Source organism: Lactuca virosa, chromosome 7, assembly GCF_052849685.1.
Source record: "Lactuca virosa cultivar CGN04683 chromosome 7, Lactuca_virosa_CGN04683_v6, whole genome shotgun sequence".
Taxonomy (NCBI): domain Eukaryota; kingdom Viridiplantae; phylum Streptophyta; class Magnoliopsida; order Asterales; family Asteraceae; genus Lactuca; species Lactuca virosa.
This window is the reverse complement of record NC_136432.1, coordinates 277,208,976-277,221,734: the sequence shown is the minus strand read 5'-3', so window position 1 is coordinate 277,221,734 and position 12,759 is coordinate 277,208,976.

Below are 12,759 nucleotides of genomic sequence, written 5' to 3'. Positions count from 1 at the left end.
ATATATATATATATATATATATATATATATATATATATATATATATATAAAAGATGTGCATTTGAAATATGTAGTCAGTTTTTTTGGTTCAACTTATTTTTTTATAAACAACCACCATATATTAAAAAATAATAAAAGCATCAGCAAGGAATTAGAATAAAAAAAACAATCACATAAAATTTAGAAGATATAACCGATTAACCCATTTTAAAGCAGAGTTTTTATTTTTATTCAAATACCAAAGGAACAATAACTCTCTAATCAAGTAAAAAAATGTCATTTTTCTTCAAATGTCCTGTCGCACACAACAAATCATTCCTAAACTTCCAAATATATCAGATCGAGAGACACACAATAACATTTATTACAGTCTTCTTCTTCTTCAAGTTAATGGCCAAGTTATCGTTGCACCGAATCAAACTCTATATGTTGAATATCCAATCACTTGAACACTGCATTCCAAGTTCTAACTGTCGCCTCATATTAACAAAAGGTGATTTAATTGTCCTGCCTATAGCGAAGAAATAGGACACAAAATGGACGAAACATTTATCCCTCGAGATTCAATGTTATATCTAATAGGAATTATGTACAAAAGAACGCGACATAACATAGTATTTACCTTTCTAGGAACAAAAGGATTTTCCCCCGTTTCACTTCCTGTCGTTGGAAGAATAATATCATCAATCTATCTTCTTGTATCACTGATCGTGAAGCATCAATTCTCATCAATCTCCAACCACCATCTGTCATCCTGAAATGATAAAGACATGTCTCCAAGACTACTCACCAAAGTCATGAACTACCTAAGTTCTTCTTCGTCGCGAATATGATGACGTCATTGCCAATTTCATCTACCATCTACCATTATATCTACAAGACATCAATCTTTACTCATATATGATTCAACTCATTTGATATAAATTTTTTGATTTTAAACACCAATGGTGTACTAGCATCACACCTTACAGTGGGGTCAACATAGTAACACGGTGGTCAGGTAACAATGTCACGCTCTAAAATTCACCATACAGTGACTCCCCTCGTGTGAGAGATATCCACCATACCCTCTCTCATATCTTTTCTTCTTCATAGACTATTTTTCAAATAATTTTTGTCCATACTCTATAAAATAGTAAGAGAAATTTGCAATAAAGTCCATGGAGTTTGGCTCTATTAACGCAAAAATCTTTTTTGTTTTTTTTTACAATTTAGCCCAAAAAACGATAAACATTTGCAAAAAAAAAACTATTGTTCCCAGCTAATGCCGGTTTGCAGGGTTTTTCAGGAAATTTTAAGGATTTTTCTGAAAATAAACAATCATAGATGACTTTTCGTTAATAGGGTTAAAGTTTAAGGATTTTTTCTGAAAAAAAATTCTCTTTATATCTACTAAATTAATGAAAAATCTCATATAGATGATATATTAATGATTGTAGTTATCATATACAATTTAAGAGGACTTTGTTGATTTTTCGTATGAAGTGTGTTTTTAAGCCACATTTTAATTTCATTGTTGAATATTCAAGTGTTAGGTGTAAAAAAGAAGTGACTTGGGTGTAAAAAATAGAAATGGAATGGGTTTCTACTTTTTTTTTATAAGTGACAAATTAAGTTCAAGTTATTATAGAACAAATAACCTAACTGTCAACATGGTTAAATAGTTGTAAAGAATGTTATAAAGGCTACAACGGTTATAAAAAAACACATGTTAACCACGGATTGAACTAACATGTAGGTACGGGTAGCATGTGCTACCCCTCATTTTCTTCCCATAAGTATTATAAATATTTTCCCTTTATATATATATATATATATATATATATATATATATATATATATATATATATATATATATATATATATGTGTGTGTGTGTGTGTGTGTGTGTGTGTTTGTATGTGTGTGTTAAAGGTGACTTGAGCATTTAGAGTATTCTCATTGAGCACTTGGAACTCAATGGAGCACTTGAGGTTCATGGAGCATGTAACAACGAAATGAATCATTTGAAAAGGTGTAACGTCCCAAAAATAATGGTAAAATTTTCATTTTTAAATCATTAAAACCATACAAATATTTGTTCCAAAACCAATTAGAGTAAATTGTATTTTTCAAACATCATAGTAAAACATTAATAATCGGTGCGGAAAGTGCAATAGGGGATGTTGTGAAGTCAAGTCGGGCCCTTTCCTCTAGTACAAGTAGTACCTGAAAAATGTTTAAACCACAAACCATAAGCACAAAGCTTAGTGAGTTCCCCAAAATACCACATACCATACATGACATCGGGCCCCGCCCATCATAACGGGTCCCACCCATCATACAAGCGGACCCAAACCAACATACAAACGGACCCAACCCATCATACGAACGGGCCCCACCCAACATACAATGCAATAGTTACAAAGACAGCTAGCATCCTACACAGTATAGTGAGATGACTCACCTGACTCGCGATACAGTTGTAACGTCCGTGTTTCTCGCTAGGCATTAATAAAATGATGTGATTGTGATGGTTAACAATTGTAACATTTTATGAAATAAAGAAAGAGAATTATGTCACAAGTAGGAATTCTAAGGTTTTTGTAAACATTAACAAGGGTAACATTTGTGGCTAAAACTTGAAAGTATGCATGATGTTTATTCAATGACAACAAAATTTCATCAAACCCTCTATACAAACACTTCAAATGGTCAACAAAAGATTGGAAACCCTAAAAATCCCGGTTTAAGTCCATTATGGACTAGGATTTCCTTATTGGGCCTAATGGACCAATAAGCTTCCAATTTGACTATTTTGGGCTTAGGACCCTTAAATGGGCCCTAATTGGACCCACTTTCATGAAACTTAACATTTTGGGCCATAATGGATCCAAAATGAATTGGTTTACCTTAATGGGCCTTATTGGGCCATAACAAACCTAATAAACTTCATTGGGCCGTAAACCCTCCTAAGGGCCCAATGGGAGGAAAACCATCAAAATGGGCCTCCTATTATTAGAACCAAGCATTAAAGGCTCATTCCACCTCTCTTCTTTCTCCCTCTCGGCCCAACATATAAAAAAAAGAGAATAATGGAGATAATAATCCCTTAACACCTCATTTTTGTTTAAGGGATAATTAGGAGATTACATACCATGTATCCATACAATCTCACATTCCCATGCATCCATTACTTCACCTCTTTCTCTCCTCTCTCCTCTCTTATTCACGGCCGAAGGAAGAAACACACACACACAAACCATTTCAAAACTCTCTCTAAGTATAACACATTCAAGAACACCTCTCCCCTCTCATCAAGAATTTTCGAGAACTAGAAGCATTTCAAGGAGGTTTCAACCAAAAATCACATCAAGTTGCACTCTAGTGGTAAGATCTCACAAATCTAAGTAGCATACTTTCTTTTGAACTCATTCATCCTCCTTACCACCCTAATTTCGTGATCATGCCCTCTAGTGAACCCATCCAAGATCGAAATCCACTCAAAGTGTTGCTAGGACCAAAAATCTTCTTCACATCTTCTTCAAAACCGAAACAACTAAGCAAGGTGAGTTCATACCCCCCTTGTTTTCGGGTTTTACTTGTTTTGGGGGGAGAATACAAGTATTATGTGATGATCTATGTGTGTTTGCATGTTATGTGTGTTTTCTTTAGTTTTTGGTTGTGATAATATGTAATACTTGTGATATTTGGAGATCTATAGCAAAAAGGGTGAAAGAATCATAAACAAAAACATAATAAACAACATACATCATAGACCTAAGGGTCCTTAAGCTTAAAAAGTGAAAAACAAAGCCAAAGAACTTTACAAGTGTCATTTTTGCAAAACTAACAAAGATTGGGTGTAAATTGATAATTATCGGTTTTATGAGGGATATAAGGTATTTATTTGTATAAAAGCTGATTTTTATGAAAATACTACTACTCAAAGGGTCAAAAACATAAATTTTAGCTTATTGGGCTTTAAATTGGGCCTCACGAGTTTTTGGGCCCAAGGTTGCGAAAAAATGAAGTTCCGAGGGGCTGAAATGTAAAACTTAACAAACCATGGGTCTAAAACATAAATAAACTATTTCAGGGGTTGAAAATGATTTTATTACTAAATTGGAAAAAAATGCAAAGTTTTTGATTTTGGGGTAAAAATTGCAAAACTTACAGAAATTGGGCCAAAAATGTAAAATTTTTACAAATAAAGGTTGGAAATGACAAATGCAATATTTTTGGACTGAAATTACTATTTAAATAAAGTTTGGGTGGAAAATGTCAAGAAAAATGGCTTAAGGACCAAAAATGTCAATTTTCATAAAAAGGGACTAAAAGTGCCATTTTTATAGAAAAGGGGGCCACAATGGTCAATCTAAATATTTTTGGGCCAAATAAACAATTATAAATGTTTGGGTTAAAAATATCAAGTTTATAACGCATGGCTTTAAAAAAATATATATATAATGAAAAACTTCGTTATAAATCAAACGTTAAGATATTTTTTTTTTACATTGCAAATAAACATTTAGCATACAACAAATACCAACAATACGAACTTAAACTCGATAAAACATAAGTGATTTAGTGACTGGGCCCAAAATCTTCTGTTCGTGCTATTGGGTCTTTGTGGCCCAATATCATGATTATTTGGCCCAATATAATTACACATGTTTATTGGGCCTCAGTTGACCCAATTACATGCCTAATGGACCCTCAATGACTTTTACATGCTATTGGGCCGTAGTGGACCATTTGCATTGCTAGTAAGGTCCAAATCAATCATATGCGCGATGGGCTAACGTGTCCGTCGCATACTCGACGGCCTATAATAACATACGTGATTAGTGGGCCCCCGTAGTCCTCTTCTCTTCGTCTGTTAGGATTACCTTTTATTCAAGTAAACATAAATCAGGTTGTTAAACAATGTTATTCAATTTCATTTGGATTTAGTGATTAATAACGGGTGACACCAATAAGTGTCGGTCGTAGTCTGTAGTTATAATCAAAGTCTCCTGGAGGGAGAGCGAGAGTTTGTGTATAGATCTATACGGGGGTGACTCCCCCACACCTAAGCTGTTCGCTACAGTTAGACTCGTCCAGTCTAGGGTGACAAAATCTTAATTCAATACCGGCTTTCACTAGAATGCCAAGACAGACGAAATAGTCATTATTATGCATGGTTATAACGACTCACATAGAGATCCAATACCATCTAAGTAATCATGGGAAATCATATTCATTCGTTGTGACGATACAATAATACAAAACGATCATACTATTTATATCGGAGAACATCGGGTTTTCCGGGGGAACAACATTATTCACTTTTACTTTCGATAACTATAATACAAGAATTCATTATGAGAAACATACTATTTTTACACGTTTTGAAATCATTCACGCATATACTTATGGATCATCACACCTATTTCGTAAACAATTGTCGTTTAAGAAAATATCGGATTTTCTAGGTTTTACAAACTACACAAAACATTTTCATATCAAACCTGCTTATGAACTCACCAACATTATATGTGTTGACCGTTTTCAAAATAACTTGTATTCTCAGGTAACAGATAAGCTGAAGAAAATTACCAAGTGTGTTAGGATGTTATGTTTTGTGACTCTCAAACAGTTTATGCTATGGATATGTAATATTTAGACAATGTACTTGATGTGAACAAGGTCAGTTGTAATGTATTAATGCATGGTGATGTTTATGTTATGCTTCATGTATATTCATTGTGATGATATTTCAATTTAAGTCACGCGAGCCCTCGGACGTTTCCGCCGTCTGGTTCGGGGGTGTGACAAATTATTTGAGTATTATGTGATTTATGTGTAATTATATGTAATATACGTGCTTATAACAATATAATAAAACAGAAATAAAATACGTGTCTAAAATAGAATAATAATTAGGCCGAAAATGTGACAACCCGAAAATTCTTGCCTTGTAAAGTCCAACCATGCAACTCAACTAAGTGTCAGACTCATTTCTAATGAGTTCTAGCCTTGTTAAGGGTCATTCTATTGAGTTTTAATGCCTAGTACACTTAAGGAATGAGTGTTAGAATGTACCTGCTAGAGACACTGTGCAACATTCAAGCCTAAGCACCACTAAAAAGGAGTTCACGGCCAAAGCACATGAGTTTACGGCCATAAAGTCAAGGCTGGCCGTAAACTCCCCTATAAGTCTCCATTCCTTCACTTTTCCTTCATTATTACACTTTCAACTCAAGAACACTTCCATTCTCTCTCAAGTATCATCGAGATTTTCATTCCCGATCTTCAAAAAGTAAGTGATTCTTCCCTCTAGTTGTTGATTATCATTCTTACTCGTGAATCACCCTTTGATTTCATCCATGGAAATCGACTTTTGCTAGATCTTCATCTTTCACCAAGAACACTAAGAACACACACTTGTTCTTGGTGGCCGTAAACACATCTAAGGCCCTCAAAAGTGTGAGTTTTCTATCTATCATCTAGTTAGGCATGTTATTCACTAGATCATAGTCTTGAAACAACAATCTAGGCATATTTACCAAGAGTTTACGGCCAGGAGCAATCTCCCTTGGCCGTAAACCCTAATTATGGCCAAGTTTTGAGCTCTAAACACTTCTAGACACTAGCTATCCTTGGGACACATGAACCTTTGAGAACCCTTGCCCTTAAGACCCAAAAAGACACCATTCGGAGAGTTTACGGCCATACACTTTTGGTGTGGCCGTAAACACCTCAACACCTCCTAAAAGGTTAGTTTTGCTCACCCTCTTGTAGAGCAATGGTCCCTCAAGCTTCCCTGCCATTCAAACACCCTCTTATGCACATTTTACCATGAGCTTACTGTTGGGTTATGAGCATTCTAACACTCCTAAGTGTACATGCAACCCTAAATACCTTGGATCTATGTTTTCTCTATTATACATACAATTATGAACATCCAAGGTATTGTCCTAATCTAGCAAACAAAATAATAAATATAACAAGATAGAATACATACCTCTTTGATGTAGAATGTCTTCATGAAGCTTGAGTGCCTAGTGCCCCAAGTGTGACACCTCAAATGGTTCACACAACACCAAATACACTTGGAATAACTTGAGATAAACTTGAACACTCCTTTAAATCGTCTAGCCCTCACACTCACACATTAGTGCACGATTTCTTGAGCCATGTGATTCTTTATATGGTGGCTATTAGGGTTACACCATGTAACTCATAACTTTACCCATTCCTTATGCTCCATGGATTTTAACCTCCATGGAGTATCTATGGGTCACCCCTTGGACTTAGTCCAACATAAGGAATCTTGGATCACAAGCCCACATATATAAGAATGAATGATTTACACAATCAACCCATATATTTAATTAGTCTCCTTTTGATCACTTAATTAATTCCAAATTAATTCTTGATCAATACTAATTAAATAACCTTATTAATATATTAGAACTTATAATATATTAACCAACCTTAAGTGTTATTTCTCTCATTATAGTCTATCCAAATGCATGATGCCATGCAACCCAAATGGACCATGCCGGGTCGGGTCAAGTCTTACCAATTATAGTTATGGACTTAGACATTAATCCAACAGTCTCCCACTTGGATAAGTCTAAAACTATTATTGCGTATGACTTCAGGAACCGATCAACAATCGTAGCTCTCAAAAGCTTCTGTCGAACTCTGACCTTGTCGATGAACTCTGACCTTTGTCAATGACTTGTCCATTAGATAAGGGATCATATATTCCTCCATTCTAGATATCATATGGACTGAGACATGGATTATCAATCATTCTCTCTGTCCATTTGTTGTTTCCTGATTTCCGATTCATGATGACTGACTGATTGAACAAATCAAATCAGTCATGGCTTGGCCAAGCACTCACATGTATCATCTTTAAATCATCGAGGGGCCCACAGATATCGCTTTTTATCCCGAAGGTAAAAGGAATGGATAAACTTCGACTCATATGGCTTGTTCTACTACTTGTTGAATCATACACAAAGGCACGTTTTATAACATCGAGTTACCAATGCGTTTTCGTGCAATCAATGTATAACCAACTCATAGTAACAACTCATATCTCTAGGTTTGAAGAATATAAGATATTATCGTCTCATGATCACTCGTGATAAAATCCATGAAGTGATTCAAATGAGCGCGGGTTGAATCCAATACTCAGAACTTATGAGCACTCATGAGTGTTGTAGCACCACTTTTGTCCACCAACTTGGACCTCTACAAACCAACCTATGACAGTCTTGATTCATATCTACTTCCAACATATGACCGACTGTGGATGGTTTGAATAACTTAATTATTCAGGAAGAGCGACTTAGTTATTCTGGAAGTCAAAACATGCAAAGTGAAACACAAGAATAAATGAATCAAATATGGTATCAAACCCTATGAATATAAATAAACATTTTTATTTATCACCATACTGATTACTCATTATTCATTGTTTCGGTTTTATCAACTTTATACTTGAATTTAAAACAATAGTTGTCCCATGCTCCAAGCATGTACACTATGTTTTCTAAACACTAGTCATGCCATACACCAAGTATGCATACTATGTTTGTCTATGATCTTTACTTTGTAAAATAGATCAATTGAACATCACTCCAATGATCCTCTTTTCACAGTCCCAAATCCTTACTGCAAATGCAAGAATTCCAAATTCATGCCATTTACTGAAATATGTTAGATTCTAAACTTATATGCATTGATCCTCTTAATGATTATGCACGAAGTCAGAAAGACTTGACAACAATCGTTACAGAGCATTCCAAAGGAGATCAGCTCCTTGGAAACATCCTTCTTTCATTAAGTTTCCTAATCTTACACAGATTGAATAATTTCTAACTTTGAAACATTTCCATATTCCATTTTGACTATCACTTCTGAACAAGAGTTGCCTCCTTACAGATTATGTCAATATGGTCCTTCCAGAATTAACATTATACTTCCAACTGTCCTTGAGCAACCAATCTTTGGTAAACCTTAGATTGTCCTCGACAATTGCTTAATCATTTTAGTCATATCCAATTCTAGACCTTTTCCCTTCATAATGCCCCAGGCATTTGGAAAATTTTAGAAATGATGAATATAGCACATGTAATCGATCCTATATCCGAAGCATACGGGACACGATTCATGATGTCTCACATAAAGACTAAACCAGTCTTTTGCTATAATATTTCCATTTCAATTTGCCAAGTTCTCAAAATTCAGATTATGAAAAGGGATGCCGTAATCATAATCGAATTTTAGAACGCAAATAATGGACCCATATATAGAATTTCCTTATGTTGAGCCATTCCAACATGAAATTCATATATATATATATATATATATATATATATATATATATATATATATATATATATATATATATATATATATATATATATATATATATATATATATATATATATCCTTGATTAAATACGATTAAAATCTCAATCTAAGCTTTTAGAATTGAAATGAAGTATAATTTCCTCTCCCTTAATTATAACAAAACAACTTTTTCAACCCCTGCAACCTCACGAATTGAAACTTTTGTTTTCTATAATTAACATTGCTAACTTGCAACCTTTGTCATAATTATCATGCTCCCACTAACATGATGATTATTAGCATAACACTTATGCTCCCACTAGCTTTGACATGTACTCAGAAATCAGCTGACTTTCTTACCAAAGTTCAGATTTCTGATACTAGATTGTTTTGATAAAACTTTATCAAAATCATACACCTCTCTTAGATAGCTCACATGTGTGTCTAAACAATTTTAGAACTATGAAAAGGGATGCCGTAATCATAGTCTCAGTTGTTTAGACCTTTGCCACTTCTCACAAGTCCATGTTAGTGTGCCGGTAAACCACACACGCTCCACTAACGACTTTGAGAATGCAAATATCACAATTGCTATCTAGCTAAAATCTACTTAGTGAAAGTGTTTCCTCACCATCATTTTCATGAATCAGAGAGAAACCTTATGACACTTAGATTTAATAGTGTATGTGTTCTTATCCATGTGAATTTGTCAAAACCATAATCACAAGACAAGGTTAGTGACAAATCCAAACTCATATTGATTAAACTTGTGCAATCTTAAATTCTTGCCATTTGGCAGCTCAAGTGCCTGCCATTGCTTCCAAGTAGTTGTGCAACCAATTGAGAACTCTCAGAACTCCTATGCAAAGCCAACTTGAATAGGCACAAAAATTTTAACATGATAGGTTATAAACCTCAAGTCGTGTGCTAGTGAAGGACTTTAGGTTTTATTCTTGATTAAGTCTTGAAACTTTCAAGAGCTTTAAGACTCCCACTGTCCTCTTGACATATAAGACTCCCTTGTCAAATATTCAAGAGATAGTGCAGATTCTTTATCAAGACTAACACTTTACACAATTGGCCTAAGTTGGTCTCTGTTTTATCCAAAACATCACAACTTACCAATTTCAAATGTACAAGAGTAGATAACCTTTTACTCTTACATTTGACTAGTGTTAACAAACCATGTTTAAGATATGTCACTCAAGTTACAATCTTGGAGTATGACTCTAAGAATTGTTTTGGAACAAAGTATGACTCATCTTTTTGATTTAACCATTTCAACAATTCATGACTCCTCTTCTTAGTCATAAGAATGCACTAAGATGACTTTAGAGGACCAATTGTGATATGGTATCTTAATCATTAAGATGATCATAAACATGATACTAAAGTACTCTCCCATCTTTTCAGATTTGAGAAACTTTTATCTTTCTGTCATACTTTGATTCTTCTTATTCGTTCTGTCTCACATTGAAACTTCTCCAATGCTACAGACTTATACTTAAACTTATAAGTATAACCATATTTACTGAACTTAAGTAAATCATGACGAATAGTCTTCTTGATCTTTTGTGGTGGACTTGACCAGTGCACAAGAATGTGTACTCGATCCCTTAGTCCTTTCCTTATTCACATAAGGAATTAGTCTTAATTTTCCAAGCTGAAAGTTCTCATTCATCATACTATACAACTTGCATGATTCCAAGTTTCGGTCCAATTGAACCTTGGGTGATGAGAATCTTTCCTTATTTGGTAATATTAGACACTACCACAACCGAAAGAATCAAATCCATTTTTCCAATATTGCTATCAATGGAATCTTATAAGCAACAATTTTCACAAATGCCATTGTAAGGATACTTAAAATAAATAAAATCAAAACCTTTTTCTTTTATTTTAAAACTTTGCGGAAAAACTTATCCTTACAATCCATATGAAAACTTTGTTGTTATCTATTCCTAAGCAATATAAATATCATAACTCTTAAGTAATAGCCCAAAATTCTGATCACCGAACCATGCGATTGAAATCCATCTTCGCGATCAGAATCAGCATGTACTTAATAGAGTTAGACAATGGACTTTACCTGAAGTAGAGCCAAACTTATTGACTTTAACATCCTTAGGTAAATTTGGCAGCTTCGTAACCAATGCCCCTTCCTTTGGCAATAGTTACCTATAAACCCTTGATAATGGGACTATCTCAGACTTCGCCTCTCTCTTTACCATAGGTGGAAGTTATCTGTGTAAGATTACTATGGCCGATCCCTTTCCATTGGGAAGAGAGAGCTTTACTGGATATCCAATGTCATCATTGTCAATGTCCATAGCGTTTTAGGAAGTTGATCTTAGCAAATAGATAAGATCATTAAGGGTCTTGTCTTAGTCTGTTTCATAGGATTCCCAAAAGAACTCACTATGTGACTTAGAAAGTAGTTGAGCCACCAACTTTCTCAAGACTTTGACACCCAACTCTCCCGGCTTGTCAATATGTGACTACATCTCCAAGATGTGATCACACCTAGACCTTGCCTTGCCAATAGGGCTTGAGTGACCTTAAACTTTTTAGGAACTTGTGGGTTAGGGAGAATAATTGGAGGAGGTGAAAGAAGTATGATATCCATGGGACATCATCTTCATTTAGGAAAGCTTGTTTCAAGAGATTTGGGAAGATCATAAATGTCTAGACCAGACATCTTTTTGGGAGATATTCAAGATAGTTGATTTAAAGTCCTTAATATGACACCCAATATGAAATATTAAGGCTAGGACCCAACAAACTATTTTATAACTTAGAAGAGGGATGCCGTAATCCAAGCTATAAAATATTTGAAGGTAGGTGAATGACGATTCACCAATTTCCACCATGAAAAACGAAATAATTTATTAGGTTTTAATTGGATTTGAAAGTCCTAGATCTTTGAGATTCATTGAACTGTTCAAAGGCATGTTTCAATCTCGAGTGTGCCCTTCAGGTTTTGTGACTGGGATGCCGAGGATCACAAAACAAGGTGTGAATAACCATGCAAATATACTTGGTACCCTTAATATTTACCCCTTAATCAGTGTGCCGGTTAACCACACACGCTCCACCGATACTATGATAAATATTAAGTTACCCTTTGCCTACCTTGTTAAGTCCAGGTTAGTGTGCCGGTTAACCACACACGCTCCACTAACGACTTAAGCAAAGTGCAAAGTGTAATTTCATGGGTTAGCACCAAATTCACATTTTCCTAAGTAACTAAGATTGGGTATTAATAAGAGTTTAGTTACTTAGTATTTATCATTAATACTTTTAATGAAAGGAGAATTATAGTCCTTGTCCTACCCGTTCGGCAAACGACCCTCCACCAGTCAAGGAAGCGGTGGGTGAGAGTGGACACCCATTAAACTGCCTTTTTATAGGCAGTAACCTTATA